Below are 25,587 nucleotides of genomic sequence, written 5' to 3' on the forward strand. Positions count from 1 at the left end.
GCGTGTGTTTCATATATTAATCATTATGTGTGTTCCACAGTGTAATCATTTCTTTATAATATTTTATAAACTATTTAGAGAATTGAAAGAAAAAATATGTTATAATAGATTGGGATAGCAATGATAAACACAGGTAATGAAGAAACTCTAAAATATTTCCTGCCACAAAAGACACTTCTAGTTAGCCAGCAGTTTTCTACTTAAGCCTATTTTTGTTGTACAATGCAGCACCCTGAGTAATCCACTACAACTGCTGTTTTATAATCACATCTTCAAAATCACTTCCAATGTTTGTTAGGTGATACTGACAATCCACAAAGCAATGAGAATAGAAAGGGACATTGGGAAAAAGTGAATGAAATGCAGACTAGACAAATTCCCTTGTCATATGTCAACCTCAGGAGTCTGCCTTTTCTCCGTCTTCTGATGAACTGGAGCTCTAACTATGAACTCAAATTCATTAGCTGGGTCCTGTACATAGATAAATATAAAATCTCTAAAGATTTGTGTGATACTAATGCTCAGAAATTCCAGCCTATCTCTTACAATTTCATGAAGAAAATATTGACTGAAAAGGGTACTGGGATAATATGTACTTACATAAGCAACTTACCAATCTCATAAGCCACAGTTACTCGACACGTATTTACTGAGCATGATCTATCTAGCTGAGCACTGAGATACAAAGATGAAAAACACATTATCTACCTTCTTGAAGTCGTAACAGTCTAATTGTCAAGAATATTAATTTTTACTTCCTTTCCCATATAACAAAACAGAAGAGACGCATAAAATAAATTCTATAATTTGGTCCTGCAATGAGCAAGTTTCTTTGACCTATATTATATTCAATGCAATAGAGACTTTCTTTTAAGTTACATGGTTTCTTCTAGATCCAAAATTATTTCACTGAAATCACTGGATTAACAGTGAATACATTCCCTTCAGTGAGGATCCATTAAGGTCATAAAGTAGGCTCAACATAATGTAAATTACTAGACATTCTGATTCCAAATCTACCCTTCTCTCACTTGGGACACCCTTGAGATAACCTGGTCCATATTATCCCATGATCAATGTCCACATGAATCATCCATGTTAAAAATCAATGCAATCGATATTTCTCTGGTCCACAGTCACATATTTCTTGTTTGTAGTTTGTAATATTCTGCACCAAGCAGTTGGGTCTCAGCTGCCTCCATCAACAAATAATGAAGAGTTAGTAATTTCCATAAATGCTAAAATATAAAGAAGTACAAATGTATTCTGAATCTATAAAAATAAAATAAATATTGCCTTTTATCACATACTTACAGTCTTTTTACCAAAATCCATAATGAAAAAAAAATACATATCAATTGCTTAAAACACATAGGGAAAGTCAATCCAAAAGGTTACATACTGTATCATTACATTTACATAACATTTTGAAACTACCAAATTTTAGAAATGAGAAATACATCAGTGATTGCATGGAGTAAGGGATGGGGGAAGAGAAGGGGAATGTAGTTATACAAAGGGAATAGGAGGAAACTTGTGGTTCTGGAACTGTTCAGCATCTTGACTGTGGTGGTGGATACATGAACCTATATATGTGAAAAAATGTACAGAACTAAACACACACACACACACATATGTAGACACATAAATATATGGAAAACTGATGAAATCTAAATGTTTGGTGGATTCAGTAAATACCCCAGGGTATAATACTGTTCTATAATTTTGCAAGATATTAGCACTGGGGGAACTTGGCAAAGGGTTCACAGAAACTTTGCATGTAAATCTGCATATGAATCTATAATTAACTCAATAAATTTTCAATTAAAAGAAATCAGAGTTTGTTTTAAGGTCCCAATTTAAAATAATTATGGAAGGTATTCATGCAAATATGAATATGAAAGATATACATTGAAAACAAGGGAAAACAAAATTTAAAAACTCAATGTTTGTAGAGAGTACTAAGGGATTAAAAAGGCACTTTGAAATTTAGACAACAGAAAAATACCAATATAAAATAAACGTGTAAATTGTGATCTGTTCCCTTGTTCTAATTCTCACATTGTCATTTAGAAACAATATATTAAGCCACATTTTCAAAGCAACTTCTAAATCTAGCCAAGCCCAAACTTGCCTTTAAAAAAGAGCAAAGTTATTAAAACATTTTATCTTGTGAACTATGCATATAACTCCTACTAACAACAATACGAAATGTTTCAATGTAGTGGCATGAATTGTGAAGTGAGAGAGAAGGAAGGAAAATTAATTATAAGAACACAAAAGATAGAAATGGATAAAAGTGTATTTTAAATTCTAATTGTTTTATCCAGGTCTCTTTTTTAAAATGCTAATGAGAAATAGAACACCTTCTTAAGGAAAGAAGGTCCCAGGAAGAACCTACCTAAATATGCCCTTGTCCAAATACAGGACATGTCTGCCTGACCCTATGTCTTTAAACCAGAGTTGACTCAAGATGATGTCTCATGAATATCCCCACCCATTCACCAGCTTATTTTGTTACCTGAACCTGCGAAAGTTAATTTGCTGTGCTTGCACTACTGTTATAGAGTGAAAACATGTAAGTAATTCTGAGAATATTACAAAGAAAACCCAAAGAATGACACAGATTTTTAGGTACAATATTTTATTTATCTAATATATAAGCTATGCTTTATTCAATTAATTATAATAAAAGCAGCCAGGATCAGTCCCACTTGATATGTTATGTAGGCAAAACAAATAATCTTCATCATGTGGCCTTAGTCTTTGTCCTGTATCAGATCAGTTCAAACAGCCAAAGCATCTAAACTCATTCCTACTTCCTCAAAGTTTGCTTACAGCAGAGATTCTACAGTAATCATTCATGCCAAGGGTAGATGTTACTAAAGACTCAAGTATTAACTCCCCAAAGGAATAAACATATTTTTTAAGAAACAGAGATACTATTTGTATTTTAATAGTGATAAAAGTTTTACTTTTTGAGGTCTGATCAGAATTCCAGGTATCAAAAAATGACTAGAAAAGGCATTTTGAGGACACCAGATCCTGCTTCTGTGTTATAATATGCTGTCTAATGCACTGCCTATCTGTGAAAATGCCTGACACAGGTCTTAGCATATGATAAGTGCTCTGTAAATATGCTGAATTTTTTAAATGAGGAAATTGTACCACGTAATCATAGCAAGCTATCTAGTCCACCTAAATATAATATTAGCTCTGAATGATTTTCAAAAATATGTAAGTTTCTTACACTCTACTCATCAAGAGAATATAACCTCTTCATGTTATATGTAATTATCTACTCCCTCCACAATGTTCCCAAGATTATTTTTTCTCATACTATCATTAGGCATATTTTCACTGAAATTTATAATAGTTTGGGAGTTATGTATTCTATTGCCTGTTCCCTACCTGAGGTCAGAAGGATTTAAGTGAAAAATTGATACCATTTTAACTTGTTATTGTTAAAATGATTCCTTGCTTATTCCTTGACATAAAGATAATACTTTTTTCTGAAAATCGATTCCCATTTCTATAAATTCAATTTTTAAATGATATTTACAATTCAAAAAATGCCCAATTATATGACAATTTTACCACATAACTAAACCAGCATATATTTATATAGTTATTTATCTTTATTTCATAAAAGGAGAAGGGAGTGAGAAAAATTAATATCCAGAGGCTACTAAATATGTATTTCTATGTGTTTGTGGTACAACCATACATCTAAATTGCTTCCAATCAGTTACCATTTTTTGAAACAATACACATATCTGAAATGATCAGGACCAGCTCTAGCTGGTTCTTACAGATAGCCTTGGCAAGGTGTCCACTGCCTGATAAATTAAAGTGATTCATCAATGTCATTGCTGTCATTGGCCAGGAGAGATGGATACAAAGTACAGAAAATGTTCCAGATGTGTTACATGCTTGAATTTTTTTCAGACAGAATATGCAATTTATGTATGCTGAAGCCCATCAAACCTGATTTCTGTTTTGGTATGTTGTCAGAAATCCTGTTCATTAAAATCTAAGAGTGATAGTTTAAGTCACAGAAAAATATATAGTATGGTCAATGTCCTCAATAGTTATCTACATTTTCCTTCAAAAGCAAAAGCAAATCAACATATATTCATGTGCAGAAGAAAAATCATATAGGTAATAAGGTTTTTAAAAAATCATGGAAGAACAAGCTGCAGAGAAGCACAGTTTGTTGTTTTGAAATAAGTGCTAAGGTGACAAAATTAAATATTTTAAATTATAGTTGTTTCCCCTTATCTACAGAGGATACCTTCCAAGACCCCCAGCAGATGCCTGAAGCCACAGATAGTACCAAGCCCTCCCTATCTATACTGTGTTTTTCCTTATACACAGATCTATAATAAACTTTAATTTTTATTTATTTATTTATTTATTCATTTATTTTGAGATGGAGTCTCACTCGGTCACCCAAGCTGGACTGCAGTGGTGTGATCTCAGCTCACTGCAACTTCCGCCTCCCTGTTTCTAGCAATTCTCCTGCTTTAGCTTCCCAAGTATCTAGGACTACAGGCACACACCACCATGACTGGCTAATTTTTGTATTTTTTAAGTAGGGATGGGGTTTCACCACAAATTCTAAATGAGGCACAGAGATTAACAAAAATAACTAAAAGCAAAATATGTTATAACAACATACTGTAATAAAAGTGATGTGTGTTCTCATTTCCTCTGCAAGCATCTTATTGTACTGTACATACCTATTTTCAAACCAAGATTGAGCACAGGTTAACTAAAATCATAGAAACTGAAACTGCATGTAAGGGGAAACTACTGTACACGGTCTTAGTAATCTTCAGACAGATAAATATTAGCAACATAAAAGTGCTTAATAATACTTTAGTTTGTATCCTTATTATTCTATTTCCCATAGATCTATTTCCTTATTCCTAATTTATAAAAGCAATCTGAAGACTCAGATTTCCAGCATTTAACTCAATAACTTTATTTAAGCATGGGATACTTAGAAGGTGTTGTTTCAGGTACAAGAGTCACATCAAAACAAGTACAATCATAATCTTTCTCCCAAAATAAGTATGCTTGTCAGTTTCTAAAACTGAATAATAGTCTATATGCCCAATATGAGTAGTGGGATCTGAAAATCCCCACTTCCATTTATAGTGAAGAGCAAGGCAAGATTTTTATTGAAAATAAACTTAAACTCGCAAGCAAGATAGTCAGGTATATTTGGGACTACAGTTTAGGTAAGTGACACAGACTGAGAATGTAGATTTGAAGGCAACTGCATTATATAATAATTGGGACGATGAGAATGAGTAATATATAAATCATGTAGTGTGAAAAATAAGCCCTAATCCCTTTCAAGATAAATATTTAAAGCATACCTGTTTTCCAGACATCTACAATTGGATGTCCATTCTCAAAAATAACCTGATAACAGAATCAATCATTTCTTTCCAAACTTATTTGTTCTCCTATATTTCCTATCATAAGGAACTCCCAAAACATAAGAATTAGCCATGACATTGTTCTCCCCATCAACCCAACAAATAAGTCAGTGCGTCCTGTAGATACATCCTCCTAAAAAGTTCATTTTCTTCATCCCTATTTCCATACTTTGGATTCATGTCACCATCATTCTCACGTAGATTATTCAAATAATTTCCAGTCCATCTCCCTCTGTAATCTTTCGAATCCTGTTCTTTGCACTGAAGCCAGAATTAGCCTTCTAAAATGCCAACTTCACTTGTTTGCATAAGTCCTTTAATAATTTCTCCTTAACCTTGGGTCAAATTCCGAACCCTTTCAGAGGGCACAAAAAACCTTGATCATCAATCTCAGATCTCAGTAGTATAACCCTCTTCATTGCTAACACCAAATACATATACAGATATCCTACACCCTAGGTATATTAATATTATTATTTATTTATTTATTTATTTATTTATTTATTTATTAAGAGATGGTTTCGCTGTGTTGTCCATGCTGGTCTTGTACTCCTTGTCCCAACTGATTCTCCTACTTTGGCCTTCCAAAGCTCTGGAATTACAGGCATGACTCACCACACCTGGCCTAATTTTTTCAAGTTATTTAAAAGTTTCAGGTTTTCGTATCATGTTTACTTTTTTATGTATTTCCAACCCCACTTCCAGCCCAAGAAGAGAGAACTACTCCTAAGGTAATTAAGACCCTGAAAAGTTATCACCTGCTCTTATTATGTAACTAGCTGTATTTAACTCAATAATTAAAGCCAAACTGCCTCTCTATAAGTTTAATGTTTTGTTTCTTATTTGAATTTTACAACTTTCTTAAATTAGCAGCACAAATATCTTTTATTTTAAATTCAGGGTACATGTGCAGGTTTGCTACAAAAATAAATACTATGTAATGCTGGGCTTTGAGGTACAAATGATCCCAGCACGACAGTACCCAATAGTTAAATACTATACAAAATACTAGCAAACTGAATCCAACAGTACACCAAAAAGTTAATTCACCAGGATCAAGTATGCTTCATTCCTGAGATATAAGGATCGTTCAACATACACAAATAAATAAATATGATTCATTATATGAACAAATTTAAACACACACACACACACACACGATCATCTCAACAGGCATGGAAAAAGCTTTCAATAAAATCCAACCTCCCTTCATGATAAAAACCCTTAAGAAACTAGACATCAAGGAATGGGTGTGAGGACCAATATCTGTAATCCCAGAACTTTGGGAGGCTGAGGCAGGAGGATCACTTAAGACTAGGAGTTTGAGACCAGCTTGGGCAACACATTGAGACCATATCTCTATATAATAAAAATTTTTTAATTTGCCAGATGTGGTGGTGTGTGTCTGTAGTCTCAGCTACTCATAAGGCTGAGGTGGCAGGATCTCTTGAGCCTTGGAGGTCAAGGCTGCAATGAGCCATAATCATACCATTGCATTCCAGCCTGGATAACAGAGTGAGATCCTGTCTCAAAAACTAATAATAATAATAAAGAAAAAGAAACTAGGCATTGGAGGAATATAACATAACATGAAGAGCCATCTATGACAAACCCACAACCGACATCATACCAAACAGGCAAAAACTGGACACATTCCCCTTGAGAAACAGAAGAAGACAAAGATGCCTACTCTCACCAATCCTATTCAACACAGTACTGGAAGTGCCAGCCACAGCAGTCAGGCAAGAGAAGAAAATAAAAGGCATCCAAATAGGAAAAGAAAGAGTCAACCTATCTCTCTTCGGGGACAATATAATTCTATACCTAGAAAATCCTAAAGACTGCACCAAAAGGCTGCTAGAATGGATAAATGACCTTGGGAAAGTTTCAGGATACAAAATCAATTTATAAAAATCAGTGGCATTGCTATACACCAATAACATTCAAGCTAAATCAAAAATATAATCTCATTTATAACAGCAACACACACACACGCACACACACACACAAATTAAATACCTAGGAATAAATCTAAACCAAGGATGTAAAAGGTCCCTACAAGGAGAGCTGCAAAACACTGCTTAAAGAAATCATAGATGACAAAAACAAATGGAAAACATCCCATGTTCAAGGGATGGAAGAATCAACATTGTTAAAATTGTTATACTGCCAAGAGAAACCTCCAGATTCAATGCTATTCCTGTCAAGCTACCAACATCATTTATCACAGAACTAGGAAAAAGAAACTATTCTAAAATTCATATGGAACTGAAAAAAGCCCAAATATCCAAGGCAACCCTAAGCAAAAAAGAAGAAAGCTGGAAGCATCACACTACACTACTGACTTCAAACTACACTATAATGCTGCAGTAACCAAAACAGGATGGTACTGGTACAAAAAAAGACACATAAATCAATGTAACAGACTAGAGAACCCAGAAATAAAGCCACACACCTACAGCCATCTGATCTTCAACAAATCAATGGAAATCTCTTTTATAAATGATATCTAATATAGAAATATAATGTGCACATCTTTACTATAAGATGATCTGATTGCCACAGTTTTGTAGTTGAAAGATCTTAAAAATATTCTTTTCCACTGGACTATTTAGAAAACACTATCCACCTCACTTCAATAATGGAAGCTTATGAACTCCAGCTGTAAGGAGAAATCCTTTGATTCTTTCCTATATTCTGCCTTAGTACAAAGAAGAAGGAATTTAGAGCAACACAGCTGGCAACCAGTGAAGTACTTTTCAAATTCAATGCACAAACAAATCACCCAGGAGTAGAGAGGAGTCTTAAAATGCATATACTGATTCAGTAGGTCTGGGATTAAGCCTTAAATTCTGCATTTCTAACCAGTTTCCACATGATGCAGATGCTGCTGATTCAAGAACCACCACACGTTTGAGTAGCAAGGGTCTCTGTCATATAAAATGTTTCAGGCGGGGCACAATGGCTCACGCCTGTAATCTCAGCACTTTGGTAGGCCGAGGTGGACAAATCATCTGAGGTCAGGAATTCTAGACTAGCCTGACCAACATGGAGAAAACCCATCTCTTACTAGAAATACAAACGTTAGCTGAGTGTGGTGGCACATACCTGTAATTCCAGCTACTCAAGAGACTGAGGCAGGAGAATCGCTTGAACTTGGGAGGCAGAGGCTGCGGTTAGCCAAGATCACTCCACTGCACTCCAGCCTGGTAAACAAGAGCAAAACTCCATCTCAAAAAAAAAAAGTTGCTGTTCCTTTCTACCAACTTATTCAAATCTCTTCAGGGATAAAAAGTGACAAATTTTATCCATTCAAATTTTTAATGAGTGGTGAGCAGCATTCATTAAATGTTATCCACGTACATACAGAACACACACACATATTCACACACACACTACAAACTCTGCCTTCTGCACCTCCTACATCCTGACCCTGCGCAGGCCCCCACCTCTGCCCCTTCCCTTCTCTTGGCTTCATGTTCCCAAGTAGTAAATGCTGGTGGACAGTGAGCGGGTTCCAAAGATTAGATAAGGAGTTACAAAGATTTGATCTGGGGCAGAAGCTGCAGGTTTTCAATTTAGCCTCAGGTCTAAGATACACCTTCCATTGCATCTTTATCAGAAAGTTCTAATTTCTAAAGTTCTAATAGTTCTAAAGTTCTATTTGGAAATTATTCAGAACTATCTCGCCCATTATTAAAGCAGATATTTTGACCCACATTTGACCACTAGTGCCCTGTGTTTATTTTCTCTGTCAAATAGAGCACAGAGGAGTGTAAAGTTGCTTTTTTAAAAAGTAGGTGTGCACATTTTTAAACTGAGATAAATGGTGTTTTTCCTGAATTTCAGGAAAAGTCAACTGATGTTGAAATCTATAAAGTTTAGTCACCCCTCATTAAACTTGCTACTGTGCTAAAAGTTGAATGTAACTGGTTTCACTTCCTGTGAAACAAGTAGGTCAAGGACATCCTTTTTCTAGTCAATATGCTTAAGAAATATATACACTGGTGAAAGGACTTCAAGTGACTAAATGCTCACTCAAGTGAAAGACACTTAGAAAACGTTTTACAAAGAAAGTATTTTTTATAACTAGCTTTGTAAAGAAGGGCTAAAATGTAATCTTGTATTGCTGATAATAAGGCTTCACTAGTTGGGTATTACATTCAACCTATTTCTTAGGAACAGTGAACATGCTTAGGAGAATTTTTATATAGCTCCTACCTAATCATTTTTAAATAACCTATTTATTTTGATAGAATTCTATTCAACCAGAAAAACATAATGTAAAGAGAAAAATATAGCACTCAAAGTATTAATTCATGACACATTTCTCTAAAATTAATGAGCTTTTAGCACTAGAATTCATACTCATCTTTCTCCACATAATAACAAATCTGTCAAAAAGAATTTATATAACTGCACAATCAAACACAAATTGAAAAACCTAACAGGAATGCTATATTAAAGGAATAAAATTAGAATAAAATGCAGCATTCCTGTAAGAACATATTTACTAGAATATTCAAAATTCTTTGTAAAAGGTAATGCAATTCACAGCAAGTGAATCCTTTAATCTCTCTGGACCTCAGTTTCTTCATTTATAAAATTAGAAAAATGTTTTTTAAATCCTGTTATATCAAAAGCCTATATGATTGTTCTAATTTCACAATTTACTCTCATCAAGGACTGAATTAGTAGAAACTCTGATGGTGCCTTTGATATCTAGCAAATCCACTGACTTGGCCAGATCTTACAGTATTTCTTTAGGAAATGCAAATGCTTTTTATTGCCTTGTAATGATCTAGCAACTGCTAGATGATGTTAAAATAACTGAGAAATTCACAGTTAATTCATTTTTGTGAACAATATTTACCGATCATTATGCTGAGTGATCACATTTTAGATTCATAAGCTTTAATCTCCAGTGTTTCCCTGGATGCTCTCCAGCAATCCTATTAGTGCACCCCTAACTCGCCTAAGTGATCTATTCATACTCCTTACTCTCCTCTCAAACCTCCCACACCTTCTCTTATATCCTTACTCTATTGGTCTATTACTAAAAACACAGAAGCGTTTTGAAAAGAACTTCTACCGACTCTTAAATCTCACATTCCCAACTCACTTGCATCCCTGCCCATGTAATCTCCCTTTCTTTCCACGGCTAAAGATAAACACCTCCTATGTCTATCCAAGGCCAGTTCTCCCGTATTTGCACTGTGTTCCATCCCCTCTTGGCAAACCAATGGCCTCATTCCAGAAATTGCATTCTTTCTCCATTACAGATTAATTATATCTTCTTTAGATTATTACCTATAAATTTATTCAGATTATTCCCTACAAACATAATGTATTAAACCTTAAAAGCAAACAAAAATTCCTTAATCCCTCTCCTCCCTCCAGCTATTGATTTACTCTATTCTCTCTTTCACGGCAAAACCATTCAAAAGCATCTCTCATGCATTCTGTCTCCACTTCAGTTTTCTCCAATTTTCTTTTAAAGATATTCAAGTTTTTGTCACCACAATTTCAATGAAGCAGGTTTTATCAAGTAATGAATGATCTTTATGTTGCTAAGACCACTGCTAAATTCAGTCCTCACTTTATTTAAGAACAAGCATTTGTCAGAGTTGACTAATCCCTTCCTGACATACTTTCCTTACTTGGCATCGAGTACAACAAACTCTCCTGGTTTTTCTCCTCACTTCTTGGCTTGTCGCCCACCAAGTATTTGCTGGCTTTTCTTCATGGTTTCCACAATGTCCACACGTGCACACTCTTCAGAGTTCAGTTCTTGGACCGCTCCTCTTTATTATGAACACCCTTTGGCCAGGTGATCTCACCTAGTTCCATGTTTTAAATGCCCAGCTACATACTGTGGACTTCCAAATCTCTATCTCCAGCCCATATCTAGCCTGTGAAATCCAGATTCACATATCTATGTCCTACCCAACTTTTTCACTTAGATGTCCAGTAGACACCTCAACCTTACCATATCCCAAAATGAATACCTGGTTTTCCTCCTAATACTTACTAACCTCACAATCTCCATCCCCATCTCAGAAAATGGCAATTCTATCTTTGCAGTCCAGTCTGAACACGAGGCATCCTTATGTTCCTTTCTCTCACACTGCACATTAATCCTCTAGCAGTTCATTATGACTCTCTCCCCATTGCTACCGCCCTGTCAGCAACCATCTGCTTTCTCCTGATTACCCTGCTATCAGAGTATTTTCAACACTGAAGCCAGAGTGCACCTGTCAAATTAGAAGTCAGATCATGTCTCTCTTCTTTATAAACATGCATAACCTTTCCTATGTCACACAGATAAAAGCCAAAATCTTTACAAAGGTCTTCATGATCTAACTTCCCCCAAACACATTAGGCCTCATCTGCCATTACTCTCCCTCTCCACCCCTCTGCTGCAACACTGTTCTCCTGGCTCATTCGTCAATAAGCCCCATCCTCTCCTGTTAAGAGGTGTTTACACTTCATATTCTCTTTGTCTAAAATATTACTCCCCAAAATTTTCCACCCAAAGGTCTCTCCTCAAATGGTATTTTTGGAGAAAGACCTTTGTGAACATCTTATATAAAATGCAACTACCATTGCACTCCTATTTCTCCTTATCTTCCTTTACTTTTCTCCTTAGCATTATCAGACATATATCTGTTCACTTTTGGAGCTTCAAAACTCTCCAAATACCACTAATCTTCAGTAAGTCAGATATAAACTAGTTCTAGTAAACAACTTTCTAACATGATTAAATATTTAATATAGTTTATTCAGGGTTATGGTTATTCTCCACTTGGTTCTTGTATTCCTTTAAAACTGAAGAAAGTCAATCCTTCCAATGTATTAAGCTATAAGAAATGGGTCTATAACATTTTTGAGTGATACAACATAAAGAAAGCAAACTTGATGTGAATAAAAACAGAAAAAGCAAAGTGCCTTGATGGAATTTTCATCTTTTTAATATGCAGAGTAATACATATATTTTCAGATGAAAATACTGTGATTATTAGATACTCAAATGTATTAGTTTCCATCATACATTTAAAGAAACAAAACCAATATGTATACTAGGTGGAGATATATATATATATATATAACAACAACCCAAACAAATATAGCTGCCTTTTCAGTATTCTTCAAAACTTGAGTTCTTTGCAGTGAATATTTGGGAATTCAAAATGCCAATATCTTGTCGGGGTAATTTAAAAAATCTCTGGACTATAAGATGATTTAATTAAGGTTATATAGACAAATCAAAGAATCTCCAGGAGAAAGTATCCAATTTGATGATACATCTCAAATTTTTCCACTTAATGAAAGCAGGTATATGATGAGAGCTGTATTCAAATAACCAAAGGGCTGATAGTGGTTGTTGCCTGTACTTAAACTTGACATTCGCTAAGATCATTTGTCTTGTTAAAGTATTCTGTGTTTCCTTCCAACTTTAAGGTTACTTGATATTTTCTTCTTTTCTACTTCTGTCTATTCTGCCTACAGATATGCTCAAGAATCTTTGGGGGGGTGGGAAGCAAAAAACAAAACACAATGATTTCCTTGTCTTCTTCCTCTCAAGAATTCATCAGTAAACTTCCTAAAACATTTTTCTGATTACATTATTACAACTAATATTATTCAATAACTTTTAATCACATACAGAATAAAATCCAAAGTTCTTAGGGTAAACCATTGTGGCTGATTGCATTTGCCAAACATGGGTATAATAACACAATCCCACCAGCTTCCCTTCAATGTGATTTTGCCACTCCCTGACTTAAAAGCAGAGTCAAATTGTTCTCTTCTTGAGTCTGGTCTGGCATTTGTGCTTTTCTCGTATCTAATAAAATGCAATGAAGATTCCACAGTCATAACAGTAGCTATTTTTCCTAAATACCTATGAGCAACACTCAAGAATCTTCATTCTTACTCATTTTAAATGCAAGTGTATCAGTTACACAATCATTCTACTTCCCTTGAAAGCACTAATGCTGGACTATTACAGGATTAAGCATGTCTTCTCTGAAGCAAGAGACAATGACAGTAGAGATATGACTTTTACAAATGGCTAAAAATAGGGGTTTAAGAACCCCAAAAATTTCTGGGCTTGCAGGACTTAAAGTTGAGATTTGAAGATCTACTGATCTTGTTGCACATGAGGATTTCAAATGCTCTTATTCTTCCAAAAAAGTTTTAAAAGAATTTTCAAAAAAATTTTTCCCAAAAATTGAAAGAAAAGTTACTAAATTCCCTGTCATTGTCTGATATTACTATATAGAAGAAAAGTGCCTATGAAACTGGACTATTTTTAACATTTAGTAGACTATTTAAGGAAAATGCAAAATGTTGAATGTGTGAGAATATACACAAGACAATTGAAATACAAAAATCATATATCTCCAGTAAGACAACAGAATTCTCATGAAGTTAATTAAATCATAAAACATAATTGTAAAAAATGAAATTATTTTAATTTAAAAAACAAAATGTTTTACATAGGATTTTAAATATTCTGCTTTTCAAAACCACTGCCTAATAAAATCATACAATCCTTAAGAGTTTTGACATCTGTGTCTTTTATTTTATCAGAAATGATAGTAGAGGCCAGGCATGGTAGTTCATGCCTGTAATCCCAGCACTTTGGGAGGCTGAGGCCAGAGGACTGCTTGAGCTCAGGAGTCCTATAGAAGCCTGGAAAACATAGGGAGACCCTCTCTCTACAAATAATTTAAACAATTAATCAGGTGTGGTGGCACATGTCTGTAATCTCAGCTACTCAAGAGGCTGAGACAGGAGGATTGCTTGAGCCCCAGAGGTCGAGGCTGCATTGACTCATGATTTCACCACTTCACTTCAGCCTGGGCAATAGAGTGAGATCCTGTTCAAAAGAGAAAAAAAAAAAGAAAAGAAAGGAAAAAAAAATCATAGCAGAATACCTGAAACTCATAGAGCAATTAGCTATCATCAATCCAGATGAAGACAACTGCTTAAACTTCATAATTCAACTTTAAGACAAAACAAATATTGTACAGTTCATTTTAAATTTGACCTTTTAATTATTTTTGTGTAGATTTTTTAAAGCTCTGTGAAATGATCATTGATTCTTTTAAAATAGTGTAAACTGAAAAGATCATAGCAACAACCACTTGCCTGCTGATATAGGTCAAAGAAGGAAAAGGGAAATGCCTGCTCAATTTCCTTCTTTTTAACAAAGACCTTTCACCTACATAGATGTTTCTTGGGCCAATGAAAGAGTGCAAATAGAGCATGGAAGGGAAAAAGACAGATTCCTCCAGTTAGTATTAAGCAGGAAGTCCAAGTGTTTATTTTGCTAACCTTGGGGCATAGAAAAACAGCAAGATACTAAAAAAGGCTTCAGAAATTTTCATTAAGACCAAACTGCCTGATTAAAGTACTGCACAAACCAAACCAAACCAAACCAAACAAAACAAAACATATAAGGGGATGGTGTTAACTCAATCCCAGAGGGGAAAAAATAAAACAGGACAGGCCTTTAACAATGATTGATAAAGACTGATAATGTGACTACCATTTTAAAATAGTACTATATAAAAAACTTAAAAAATTTTAAAAACAACACTAGACAAACAGATACAATGAGCTTAGTCATTCAGAGAAATTTAGTTTGGAGAGGAAGTCCTAAAGATTTAATTGTCCCAAAGTAAAGGAAAACAGAAATTAAAAGTGTAATACCATATACAGAAAACAGATTATTATACATTCCATTTTTCTCAAATAAAATTAGAACTGCCTTAGGGTCTCACTGATTAAATCATAAGAAATCCAGTATTATTATTTAGGCAAAGGCCATGGGCCCCTCTGGTAGTGCAGACATATGCAGTTCAAAAGGGGCATTGCCAGACTTCTACTCAAAGCAACAGTAGGACCACACTGCTAGCCTGGGGTAGTCAGGCTGCTGCTCCCCCACCTTCACCTTAGAATTGAGTGCCCTTGGATTCTGCCCTTCCATCATCTGTCCCACTTCTCATTGCCCAGGTCCCTACCAATGATAGTAATTCAGAGGATGTTCCAAGGGCAAACCCACTCCTCTGTGCAAGACTTGACTAGGGGTGCCCCTCACTTGGGCCACCATGACCTGAACACTTAGTGTCTGTTCCTTTCCACACTCATACCACCATCTATTTCAGTGGGTCACCCTTTACAGCTTCTTTATACAGTGAAGGGAGGCAATAAGGAATGGAAGACTCTGTTCAAATGGTCACTGGCTCCATTTCTTATGCACAAGTAAGCCTCTGAGCACTTTCTGGAAGAGTAAACATAGGAGACCTGAAAATCATCTCAAGCATTGTTAGTACAAAGCCTAATAAAGACAAATAGGTAAGAAAATATGGTAGATGTTTGACACTCAGTGGCTGAAAAGACAACCAAATAGGAATGGCTCTGGTTGGCAGCTTCCAGCAAGATCAGTGCAGAAGGCGGGTGATTTCTGCATTTCCATCTGAAGTACCTGACTCATCTCACTGAGACTGGATAGATAGTGGGTGCAGCCCATGGAAGGCAGGCGGAAGTAGGATGGGCGTCTCCTTAGACAAGAAGCATAAGGGGTCTAGGAACTCCCTCCCTTAGCCAAGGGAAGCCATGAGAAACCATGCCGTGAGGAACAGTGCATTCTGGCCCAGATACTAGGCTTTTTCCACAGTCTTTGCAACCCACAAACTAGGAGATTCTCTAGGATGCCTATACCACCAGGGCCCTTGGTTTCAAGCATAAAACTGGGAGGCCATTTGGGCAGACACCAAGTTAGCTGCAGAAGTTTTTTTTCATACCCCAGTGGTAACTGGAATGCCAGCGAGACAGAAACATTCACTCCCCTGGAAAAGGGGCTGAAGCCAGGGAGCCAAGCGGTCTAGCTCAGCAGATCCCACCCCCATGGAGCTCAGCAAATTAAGATCCACTGGCCTGAAATTCTCACTGTCAGCAGAGCAGTCTGAAGTCAACCTGGGATGCTCAAGCTTGTTGTAGGGAGGGGCGTCTGGCATTACTGAGGTTTGAGTAGGCAATTTTCCCCTCATAGTGTACACAAAGCTGCTGAGAGGTTCAAACTGGGTGGAGCCCATCGCAGCACCTCAAAGCTGCTGCAGCCAGACTTCCTCTCTAGATTCCTCCTCTCCAGGCAGGGCATCTCTGAAAGAGAGGCAGCAGCCCAAATCAGGGGCTTATAAATAAAACTCCCATCTCCCCAGGACAGATACCTGGGGGAAGGCATGGCTGTGGGCACAGCTTCAGCAGACAGACATTCCTGCCTGCCAGCTCTAAAGAGAGCAGTGTATCTCCCAGCCCAGTGCTCAAGGTCTACTAAGAGACAGACTGCCTTCTTAAGTATGTCCCCGATTCCTGTGTATCCTGACTTGAAGATACCTCCCAACAGGGGTCAACAGACACCTCATACAGGAGAGCTCCGGCTGGCATCTGGTGGGTGCCCCTCTGGGATGAAGCTTCCAGAGGAAGGAAGAGGCAGCAATCTTTGCTGTTCCACAGCCTCCACTGGTGATACCCCGGCAAACAGTGTCTGGAATGGACCTCCAGCAATCTCCAGCAGACATACAGCAGAGGGATCTGACTAATAGAAGGAAAATTAACAAACAGAAAGGAATACCATCAACATCAACAAAAAGAACCTCCTCACAAAAATCCCATCCAAAGGTTACCAACATCAAAAATCAAATGTAGATAATTCCATGAAGGAAAAATCAACACAAAAAGGCTGAAAATTCTAAGAACCAGAATGCCTCTTTTCCTCCAAAGGATCACTAATCCTCACCAGCAAGGAAACAAATCTGGATGGAGAATGAGTTTGATGAAGAAGGTGGGTAATAACTCCTCTGAGCTAAAGGAGCAAGTTCTAACTCAATACAAGACATATAATCATCAGATTCACCAAGGTTGAAATAAGGAAAAAATGTTAAGAGCAGCCAGAGGGAGAGGTCAGGTTACCCACAAAGGGAAGCCCATCAGACTAACAGCATATCCTTCAGCAGAAATCCTACAAGACAGAAGAGAGTGGGGGTCAATATTCAACATACTTAAAGACAAGAATTTTCAAACCAGAATTTCATATCCAGCCTAACTAAGCTTCAAAAGTGAAGGAGAAATAAAATCCTCTACAGACAAGCAAATGCTGAGAAATTTTGTCACCACCAGGCCTGCCTTACAAGAACTCCTAAAGGAAGCACTAAATGTGGAAAGGAGAAACTGGTACCAACTACTGCAAAAACATACCAAATTGTAAAGACCATCAACACTATGAAGAAACTGTATCAACTAACAGGTAAAATAACCAGCTATCAACATAATAACAGGATCAAATCACACATAACAATATTAGCCTTAAATTTAAATGGTCTAAATGACCCAATTGAAAGACACAGACTGGCAAATTGAATAAAGAGTCAAGACCCACCAAAGTGCTGTAATCAGAAGACCCATCTCACATGCAAAGACACAGATAGGCTCAAAATAAAGAACGGCAGAAATGTTTACCAAGCAAACAGAAAGCAAAAAAAAAAAAAGCAGGGGTTGCAGTCCTAGTCTCTGATAAGACAGACTTTAAACCAACATAGATCAAACGAGACAAAAAGGGCATTACATAATGGCAAAGGGATCAATGCATCAAGAAGAGCTAACTATCCTAAACATATATGCACCCAATACAGGGCCACCCAGATTGATAAAGCAAGTTCATAAAGACCTACAAAGAGACTTAGCATCCCACACAATAATAGTGGAAGACTTCAGCAGCCCATTGTCAATATTAGACAGATTAATGAGGCAGAAAATTAAGAAGGATATTCAGGACTTGAACTCAGCTCTGGACCAAGTGGACATAATACACATCTACAAAACTCTGTACCCCAAATCAACAGAATATACATTCTTCTCAGCACCACATCACACTTACTCTAAAACTGACCACATAATTGAAAGTAACACACACCTCAGCAAAAGAACGTTAATCATAACAAACAATCTCTCAGACCACAGTGCAATCTAATTAGAACTCAGGATTAAGAAACTCACTCAAAACCATACAACTACCTAGAAACTGAACAACCTGCTCTTGAATGACTACAAATAACAAAATTAGTAATTGTTAGTAAATAACAAAATTAAGGCAGAAATAAGTAAGTTCTTTAAAACAAATGCGAACAAAGACAAAACATACCAGAATTTCTGGGACACAGCTAAAGCAGTGTCTAGAAGAAAATTTAGAGCACTACATGCCCATAGGTGAAAGTGGGAATAATCTAAAATCAACACCCTAACGTCACAATTAAAATAACTAGAGAAGCAAGAGCAAACAAATTCAAAAGCTAACAGAAGACAAGAAATAACTAAAAGTAGAGCAGAACAAAAAAAGATGGAGACACAAAAAACCCTTCAAAAAAAATCAACAAATCCAGGAGCTGGTTTTTGAAAAGATTAACAAAATAGATAGACCTCTAGCCAGACTAGTAAGGAACAAAAGAGAGAAGAATCAAACAGACACAATAAAAAATGATAAAGGGGTATCAACCCTGATCCCACAGAAATACAAACTACCATCAGATAATACTATAAACACCTCTATGCAAATAAACTAGAAAATCCAGAGGAAATGAATAAATTCCTGGACACATACACTATCCTAAGAATAAACTAGGAGGAAGTCAAATCCCTGAAAAGACTGATAACAAGTTCTGAAATTGAGGTAGTAATTAACAGCCTACCAACCAAAAAAAAAGTCCAGGACCAGACAGATTCACAACTGAATTCTACCATAGGTACAATGAGGAGCTGGTACCATTTCTTCTGAAACTAATCCAAACAATAGAAAAAGAGGGAATCCTCCTTAATTCACTTTGTGAGGCCAGCATCATCCTGATACCCAAACCTGGCAGAGACACAATAACAACAACAAAAATTTCAGGCCAATATCCCTGATAAACATCGATGTAAAAATCCTCAATAAAACACTGGCAAACTAAATCCAGCGCCTCATCAAAAAGCTTATCCACCATGATCAAGTTGGCTTCATCTCTGGGATGCAAGGCTGTTTCAACATGCACAAATCAATAAAAGTAATCCATCACATAAACAGAACCAAAGACAACAACGACATGATTATCTCAATAGATGCAGAAAAGGCTTTCAATAAAATTCAACACCACTTCATGCTAAGAAATCTCAATTAACTAGGTATTAATATAATGTATCTCTAAATAATACGAGCTATTTATGACAAATCCACATCCAATATCATACTGAATGGGCAAAAGCTGGAAGCATTCCCTTTAAAAAACGGCACAAGACAAGAGTGCCCTCTCTCACAACTCCTATTCAACATAGTATTGGAAGTTCTGTCCAGGGCAATCAGGCAAGACAAGATAAAAAAATAAAGAGCATTTGAAAAGGAACAGAGGAAGTCAAATTGCTTCTGTTTGCAGATGACATAACTGTATATTTACAAAACCGCATTGTCTCAGCCCAAAATCTCCTTAGGCTGATAAGCAACTTCAGCAAAGTCTCAGGATACAAAATCAATGTGCAAAAATCACAAGCATTCCTACAAACCAGTAATAAACAGCCCAATCATAGTGAACTCCCATTCACAACTGCTACAAAGAGAATAAAATACCTAGTAAATGCAACTTACAAAGGATGTGAAGGACCTCTTCAAGGAGAACTACAAACCACTGTTCAGGGAAATAAGAGAGGACACAAACAAATGAAAAATATTCCATGCTCATGGATAGGAAGAATCAATATCATGAAAATTGACATACTATCCAAAGTAATGTATAGATTCAATGCTATTCCTATCAAGCTACCATGGACTTTCTTCAAAGAATTAGGAAAAACTACTTTAAATTTCATATGAAACCAAAAAGAGCCCATGTAGTCAAGACAATCCTAAACAAAAAGAACAAAGCTGGAGGTATTACGCTACCTGACTTCAAACTATACTACAAAGCTACAGTAACCAAAATAACATGGTACTGATACCAAAACAGATATATTAGACCAATGGAATGGAACAGATGACTCAGAAATAACACCACACATCTAGAGCCATCTGATCTTTAACAAACCTAATAAAAACAAGCAATGGGGAAAAGATTCCCTATTTAATAAATGGTGTTGGAAAACCAGCTAGCCATATGCAGAAAATTGAAACTGGACCCCTTCCTTACACCTTATACAAAAATTAACCCAAAATGGATTAAAGGCTTAAACATAAGACCTAAAACCATAAAAATCCTAGAATATAACCTAGGCAATACCAATCAGAGCATAGGCCTTGGCAAAGACTTTATTACTAAAACACCAAAAGCAATGGCAACAAAAGCCAAAATTGACAAATGGGATCTAATTAAAGTAACAAGCTTCTGCACAGCAAATGAAACTATCATCAGAGAGGACAGGTAACCCACAGAATGGTTGAAAATTTTTTCAATCTATCCATCTGACAAAGGGCTAATATCCAGAACCTACGAAGAACCTAAAAGAAAAAAAAAAACATCATAAAGCAGGAGGAAGAATATGAACAGACACTTCTCAAAAGAAGACATTTATGCAGCCAACAAACACATGAAGAAAATCTCCTCATCACTGATCATTAGAGAAATGCAAATAGAAACCACAATGAGATAGCATCTCACACCAGTTAGAATGGTGGTCATTAAAAAGTCAGGAAATAACAGATGCTGGAGAGGATATGGAGAAATAGAAACACTTTTACACCGTTGGTGGGATTGTAAATTAGTTCAACCATTTTGGAAGACAATGTGGCAATTCCTCAAGGATGTAGAACCAGAAATAACATTTGACTCAGCAATCCAATTACTGGGTGTATATACCCAAAGGATTATAAATCATTCTATTATAAAGACAGATGCACATGTATGTTTATTGCAGTACTGTTCACAATAGCAAAGCTTTGGAACCAACCCAAATGCCCATCAATGTTAGACCGGAGAAAGAAATGTGGTACATATACACCATGGAATACTATGCAGCCACAAAAAAAGATTAGTTCATGTCCTTTGCAGGGACATGGATGAAGCTGGAAACCATCACACTCTGCAAACTAACTCAGGAACCAAAAAACAAACACCATATGTTCTCATTCACAAGTGGGAGTTGAACAATGAGAACACATGGACACAGGAAGGGGAACATCACACCTGGGCCTGTGGAAGGAAGAGGGGGCAAGGGGAGGAATGGCATTAGCAGAAATACCTAATGTAGATGACGAGTTGACGGGTGCAGCACACCACCATGGCACACATAGAGCTATGTAACAAATCTGCACATTCTGCACATGTATCCCAGAACGTAAAGTATAATTTAAAAAAAAGAAAAAACAATAAACCACTTTATTATAAACAATTAAATATTTTAAAGTAGAGTCATATGACAAATCATGATAGTATCTGTGTCTACATTGTGAATATCGACAGAAATCATAGTTGTTTCTGGAGACAAGGTGTAGGCATATACCTTTTGAGTGTTAAAGTAATTATACTTTTTAAAAACTACTGAAAAATTTACAGTTTACTATCATTTTGTGAAAATCAGTTAAAAATATATCAATTATCAAATACAGATTGCAAATATTCTTTGGTATTTTAACAAAATATTTAATGAGTTATAAACAAAGCACTGTGTCTACCATTTATCAATTTACATGAGCCATTAGAAATCACATAAGCAGCTGTGGTTCACGAAAAAACGCATTTATATAAATGAGCGTAAAGGTAGTAATTTCAGTGAATAACTGAATAAATGTCATCATCTAAATGTGACAGGCTTGCTACGTAATCAGAAAGACTGAATTAGACAGCATCGCTAAATTGTGGAAGTAGTGATAAAATACTCTTCAAATATATCTTATATGGACTTCTGAAAATACAGAATGCATTAGAGCAGTGCTCTCAAGCCTATATTCCATAGAACACCAGACCCATGAATATTAACAGCAGTGCTGTGAAAATGAGATCCTCAGTCCAGCCAATTTGGGAAGACGGCAATAAACAAAATTTAAGTTTATTTATAGCTGATCACAGTGGCTCACGCCTATAATCCCAGCACTTTGGGAGGCCAAGGGAGGTGAATCACCTGAGGTCAGGAGTTCAAGACCAGCTTCGACAACATGGCAAAACCCCATCTCTACTAAAAATAAAAAAATTAGCCAGGCATAGTGGCGAGTTTTTTTTGTAACCCTAGCTATTCAGGAGGCCGAGGCATGAGAATCACTTGAACCAGGAGGCAGAGGTTACAGTGAGCCAAGATAGCACCACTGCACTCCAGCACTCCAGGTGACAGGGATATTCAGTCTCAAAAAAACACACACAAATAAATAAAAAGGTTTTACTTATAGAACAGCCAAGAAACTGTAGTATGTCAGGGTTCATTATGAATCACCAACCAGAGTTACTTAGTTTTTGAAACATTTAAATCAAAGAATTATACTTTCATAGAATCTTGAAAGATTACTGTTATACTTAATACCTCTTTGGAAATACTGTATAACCTTATGGTTTTGTTCAGTGTCCTTAAGAAAAAATAGTAAGAACAACTAATTAGGTATTATACACTTCTTAAACTATGTATCAACTTTCCTTAATAGTAACCTAAAGTATATGACAAACTGGTAACCTGTTCAACAGCTGGAAGTATTATGATAATCTTTAGTAACCTGTGTTTCAAAATCTGGCATTCCTCTTTACTATTATAAACTCTTGCCCTCCATCTATACAAATTCTGCGAAACTTTCATGACCCAGAACAAGTGCTGCATATACTATACACCTCCTCCCTTTCTCTGAACATCTGTAATTCTAACCTTATCCTGAACTGTTCAATATAGTAGCCTATGGCCACACATGGCTATTGGTGCTTTTAAATGCATTCTGTCCAAATTAAGATGTTCCATAAGTGTAAATACACACAGGATTTCAAAGATTTTATACAAAAATTATAAATTTCTCAATAATTTTATATTAATTATATGTTAAATTATAATATTTGAGATATATTAAATTTAATACATTAATAAAATTAATTTCACCTGTTTAACTTTTTTAAAATATGGCTATTGGAAAACAAAATCACACATGTGACTCACATTATATGTCTACAGAACAGTTGTTCTGGCCTATATTATGCATTGTACTCAATTGTATAACCTCTTGTGCTAATTCTATAATATCTTTGCTACTTTGTTTTTTTTTTTTTTTTTTTTTTGAGACGGAGTTTCGCTCTTGTTCCCCAGGCTGGAGTGCAATGGCATGATCTTGGCTCACCGCAACCTCCGCCTCCTGGGTTTAGGAATTCTGCCTCAGCCTCCTGAGTCACTGGGATTACAGGCATGTACCACCATGACCAGCTAATTTTTTGTATTTTTAGTAGAGATGGGTTTCACCATGTTGACAAGGGTGGTCTCGATCTCTTGACCTCGTGATCCACCTGCCTTGGCCTCCCAAAGTGCAGGGATTACAGGCGTGAGCCACTGCGCCCAGCCCACTACTTTCTTTTTCTTATTGCTACAGCATATTCTTTTAGAGCAAGTGTCTACAATCTATATAGAACCAAAAAAGTTAACATAATACTCATACAAAATAAATACACTGATTTATTACACCAAGTAGAAATTGAATTATTTATTTTAATTGTAAGCTGGTTCTGAAATTAGAGTTTAATTTGTATGTTTACCTTAGGAATGATAAGGAGATGGCTATTTTCATGTAAAGCTGTTTCTACAATTCTATTTGCAGGTGAAGCATGAACTCTAAGAATTTGTTTATTGAGGGATTTTTGTCTACTCTCTTTCTTACATTCCTGGACAAGGGTTGGAAGATGTTATGGACCCTATTTCAAAAGGTCTCTGGAGTGTTTCTTTGGGAAATCTGCATATATTATATGGTCCCATAAATGTTAAATAAAAATTGTTGCTGATTTCCCCCACATACTGAAATTCTTGAAGACAGAAAGTGTTTCCCATTCATCTCTACATTTACAGAAAGCATCATTATACATAGTATATATGAGCTATATAAATACAGACATTATAATCTATAAAAAAACAAAAGTTGACTGTTTTTAAGGATGCTAAGGTGGATTAGTAGGCAATCTACTATGCATGTTATATATAGTATGTATTTTATTTTATATATAATATATATATTATACTATATATAACATATATAGTATACTATATTATAACATATATATTATACTATATATAATATATATAATAATCTAGTAGGTAATCTTTATAAGGTCTCTTGGTAATATAACGCTATATTAAACAAAAGCCCTTGCCAAGACACATTACTTTTTATTAATACTTATCTATTTTTTAGGCTACTGAAAATCATATCAGCTGTAATATTATCTGTTTCCTAAGGAATTATCACAATTTCATAGCAGTAAGTGCTGAAAACTCTAGAATGGTCATTGTTTATAAGCAAAGTGGGCTTCTCGGTTTTTTTGTATGATTTTCTAGTAGCTGAAAAAAAACTTCTAAATGAGGAAGAATATCTCTTGTAGGTATCAAAATATTTGTATACCCATTTATTATTCTGGGTTAAAGTGTTAAAGATTTTTTTTAAATAGTGATTTACTCTCTAGAAAAAAATATAGTAAGCCATTATTAATTACATAATCTTCAGTAGAATTTAGAGGGTAGTCTCAGAAAGAATTAAATATGAGTCAGGAAGATTCTGTTTACTTTGAGAAAATATTTCAGGTGTGGAATGGTCCAGAGACAAGTATTCTGGGAAGAAGATAACACAATATGCCATCATGACTTCAGGTTTTAGGGAAGTGGGTGCTACAAATTAGGCTAACAGCAGTCAGAAAAAAAAGTGTGTGTGTGTGTGTGTGTGCGCGTGTGTGTGTTCGCACATGCACACAAGTGTTTGGGGGTATGGGGTGCCTCCAGGGTAAGGGTCGGGGCAATGTTAACAATGTAATGGGAAAAATATTGCATTGGAATCAGACACCATAAATAAGAACCTTAACTCTTCCACTTAATTGCTGTGCAATGTTGGGCAAACTTCTTTAGCGAACCTAGGATTGCTTTTCTGTGAGAAGCAAACATCAAGTTT

At 35.9% G+C, this 25,587-nt stretch overlaps 1 protein-coding gene across 18 annotated transcripts in view; it reads right to left on the reverse strand.

Annotated features, from left to right (window-relative positions):
* The window catches only part of CCSER1 (coiled-coil serine rich protein 1), a 1,385,530-nt gene that overhangs the window by 1,296,889 nt on the left and 63,054 nt on the right, over positions 1-25,587 (reverse strand). For 5 of the 18 annotated variants that reach the window (XM_054253144.2, XM_078366826.1, XM_078366831.1 and 2 more), the window contains exon 2: positions 8,559-8,656. The exons of the other annotated variants lie outside the window; for them this stretch is intronic. The gene's annotated coding sequence lies outside the window, so the exon portion shown is untranslated. The remainder of the gene's footprint in view (positions 1-8,558; positions 8,657-25,587) is intronic. 18 annotated transcript variants of the gene reach the window in all.

This window comes from Callithrix jacchus, chromosome 3, assembly GCF_049354715.1.
Source record: "Callithrix jacchus isolate 240 chromosome 3, calJac240_pri, whole genome shotgun sequence".
Taxonomy (NCBI): domain Eukaryota; kingdom Metazoa; phylum Chordata; class Mammalia; order Primates; family Cebidae; genus Callithrix; species Callithrix jacchus.